We start from the raw sequence: 4,167 nt of genomic DNA on the forward strand, positions 1-4,167 counted from the left end.
GGTAGAGTTAATGTGACTATGCATAGATGACAAAAGAGAGTGGCAGTGGTGTGGAGAGTGGGGGGGGGGGGGGGGGGCAATGCAAATAGTCTGGGTAGCCATTTGACTAGATGTTTAGGAGTCTTATGGCTTGGGGGTAGAAGCTGTTTAGAAGCCTCTTTGACCTAGACTTGGCGCTCCGGTACCGCTTGCCATGTGGTAGCAGAGAGAACAGTCTATGACTAGGGTGGCTGGAGTCTTTGGCAATTTTTAGGGTCAGTGTGTGTGCGTGCGTGTGTGTGTGTGAGAGTGTATGTGGCGTTTGTATGCATGTGTGTGCAAGTTATGTGTGTGTTGGCTGATGTAGTGTGTGTGTTCGGGTGTCAATGTAAGTATGTGTGAGTGTGTGGGTAGAGTCCAGTGCAAGAGAGTTAATGCAAAAAAGGGTGAGTGCAGGTAGTCTGGGTAACCAGTCATGGCTTGGGGGTAGAAGCTGTTTAGGGTCCTGTTGATTCCAGACTTGGTGCACTTGTACCTTTTGCTGTGCTGTAGTAGAGAGAACATTCTATGGCTTGGGTGGCTGGAGTCTTTTACCATTTTTTGGGCCTTCCTTTGACACTGCCTGGTATAGAAGTCCTGGATAGCAGGGAGCTGGGCCCCATTGATGTACTGGGCCTTACTCACCACCCTCTGTAGCGCCTTGGGATCGGGTGCCTTGCAGTTGCCTTACCAAGCAGTGATGCAGCCAGTCAATATGCGCTTAATGGTGCAGCTGCAGAACTTTTAAGGATTTGAGGACCCATGCCAAATATTTTCAGCCTCCTGAGGGGAAGAGGCGCTGTCGTGCCCACTTCACAACTGTCTGGGTGTGTGTGGATTATGTAAATTCCTTAGTGATGTGGACATAGAGGAACTTAAAGCTCTCGACCCGCTCCACTACAGCCTCATCGATGTGGATGGGGGCATGCTCGCCCCTCCATTTCTTGTAGTCCACAATCAGCTCCTTACTTGCTGACATTGAGGGAGAGGCTGTTATGATGGCACCACACTGCCAGGTCCTTGACCTCCTCCATATAGGCTGCCTTATCGTCATCTGTGATCAGTCTTACCACTGCTGTGTTGTCAGGTTGTTGTTTACACCTGTTTAAAGATCTTACTCACATCAGCTACGGAGAGCGAGATCAGACAGTCATTCGGAACAGCTGGTGCTCTAATGCATGGTTCAGTGTTGCTTGCCTCGATGTGAGCATAGAAGACATTTAGCTAATCTGGTAGGCTTGTGGTTTGGTTTCCCTTTGTAATCCGTGATAGTTTACACAACCTGATGAGCATCAGAGCCGGCGTAGTAGGATTTTATCTTAGTCCTGAATTGATGCTTTGCCTGTTTGATGGCCCATCGGATGTCGTAGCGGGCTTTCTTATAAATGTCTGGATTAGTGTCCTTCTCCTTGAAAGTGGCAGCTCTAGCCTTTAGCTCAGTGTGGATGTTGCCTGTAATCCATGGCTTCTACAGTGTAAACCCCAATGTGCTGTCATTACTCCAAACTTTTTAAGAAACCCGTTGCACTTAATATATCTGAGTGCAGTTACTTAAAGTGATTTTGTAGTCATTACGCAAACCAATTGTGAACATATAGGGGGTCCAGATTTGAGTTGTATCAGCTTAAAAATGATGAGTAACAACCCCACGAAGCCATGCCTCCAATATAATATCACAGTGTGCCTTGAATTTTTGAGTGAATTGTAGAGTTACCACCCATGACTGTATTTGTTAGTGACAGAGACATGGTTGTTGAATTGTGACCGACCGCCTTGATTCGGTCATATGTAGCAAAATTTGCAATGGTGTTTTTTACATTGGATAAAAGCAGAGACAGAGAGCAACAAAATGGTACATCATGCACTGTATTTGAGGAACAATGGGAAAGTAATTATGCTTTGAAAGTTCATAAACTTGCAAGCCCACTTTTGAGAAAATGGCCCTTGAATGTTTTGGTATACTGTCGTGTCTTTGGCTATGCCAGATTAAGTGATATGACATGCTATTCTATAAAATCCTTTCTCTGTAATTAATATTACCTGATTGAGCTAATCATGTAAATGTGATTAACTAGAAACTTGGGGCACCACGAAAGAGTGTTTATAGAGCTGTTGTCTTCCGAATAAACTCTTAAAGACCTATTAATATTTTACATCAATAGCAGTCAATATTAATCGTCACCTTATTTCAGTCTCATCTGAAAGTTGTAAATTCTTGGTTATCTTTACGAACCCTGGCTAACAAGTTGAATCAGCAATACAAAATTGGATTTAATTATTTATTTCCTAAATACCTAACTAATCACACAGAATTACATATACACAGAATGCAAATTATGTCATACAGAAAACGTCCCTGGTGGACGGAACCTGTATGATGGCTTGTTACACAAAGAGAGGGGGTTGGGCTTGAATGAAAGAGCAGGAAGACTGAGGAACAAAGGGAGAAGCTAAGCTTTCGTAAATACAGTATCTTATGCATTCTAAATTACCGCCCATTTGGAAAAGGGAAACGCAATAAATATTTACTCTGAGCTGCGCTTCGGTAGGTTGGTTGTAGATGCTGGTCGTGTTGCCCAACAGAGATCTTCCTGTCCTCGGAAGAATGTCTCTGGTGGTAAATTAGATACGTTGTAGTATCTTCGTTGTGTGTTAGACTGGATACGTCGTCCTTCCTTTCCTAGCCCACGTTTACAGCTGCTGTTGCTAACTCAACGGCTAGGATGTCTCACTTCTTTAGTGAATAAGAGTTCAAAGTTCATACCATTCACAACCAAAGCTCACGCTGAGGTTGGCTTAGTTCTGTAGTTGACATGTTAGTCCTTTTTAACGTATGGAGCGTCGTCCTATCGTCCTCGGAACAGAAGGTTACATTTTCGTCAAGGGCTTATATAGTGGATGGAGAGAAGGGTGTGTTTCATAGTTTATAACCCATGTCTCTTCACAGGGGCGGGCCACTGATTGAGCAGGGCTCTAACCTTATGAAAACCCAATTCTCTCATTTGGAAGCTAAAATTACATTTAATCTTTTCACAAATAGTTTCATTTAATTTTGCATTTAAATTGCACAACAATTCCGTGTGAATCTGATAACTTTAATGTGTAGACTTTCCCGGATACAGTTTATGTCGTCCTGTCATCAGTCATAATGTCTCAGATGACAACCGAACTGACATCATATTCATTAAGTGCCAACGCATATTTTCAACTGGTTCTATTACCGAAATATGGTTCCTTTCCCCCCACTTGTTTGATGTTCCCAGACTCTCTATGTTTAACAAAGGCTATTCAAGAGTCCTTCAGTAGAGTCAGAGAGAGAGGGAAGGGAGAAAGGTATTATGGGGGGTCATAAATCTTACCCACAGGCCAACGTCATGACAATACCTACTAGAGAGCTCTTCTTTGTCTACACCCATTCAGCATTGTTCACACCCTCTTAAGCTAGACCCACCCATCTCTTTAAAGATTCACCTGTGAGGTCATGACATAAACAGTGAGTAGTGTTGTAAAGATTAACACTAAAATGGAAAAAGTAGTAGCCTACAATAAGGAAAAATTCCAGGTAAACAGAAAGTGTCCAGATAAAAATATTTATAAATATTAGATAACATAGTAGCCATATCAAAAATAGATAGTGTCAAAATAAAATGAAAAACTTTGGTCAAACCTACTCATTCAAGTTCATATTATTTATTTTTTACTATTATCTACATTTTAGAATAATAGTGAAGACATCAAAACTATGAAAGAACACATATGGAATCATGTAATCAAAAAAAGTGTTAAACAAATCTAAATATATTTTATATTTGAGATTCTTCCGTGTAGCCATCCTTTGCATTGATGACAGCTTTAAACACTCTTGGCATTCTCTCAACCAGTTTCATGAGGTAGTCACCTGGACTGCATTTCACTTAACAGGTGTGCCTTGTTAAAAGTTAATATGTGGAATTTCTCCCCCCCAACCCCTCTTTTATGCTGCTGCTACTCTCTGTTTATTATATATGCATAGTCACTTTAACTATACATTCATGTACAGTGAGGGAAAAAAGTATTTGATCCCCTGCTGATTTTGTACGTTTGCCCACTGACAAAGAAATCAGTCTATAATTTTAATGGTAGGTTTATTTGAACAGTGAGAGACAGAAT

Source organism: Salmo salar, chromosome ssa25, assembly GCF_905237065.1.
Source record: "Salmo salar chromosome ssa25, Ssal_v3.1, whole genome shotgun sequence".
Lineage (NCBI taxonomy): Eukaryota > Metazoa > Chordata > Actinopteri > Salmoniformes > Salmonidae > Salmo > Salmo salar.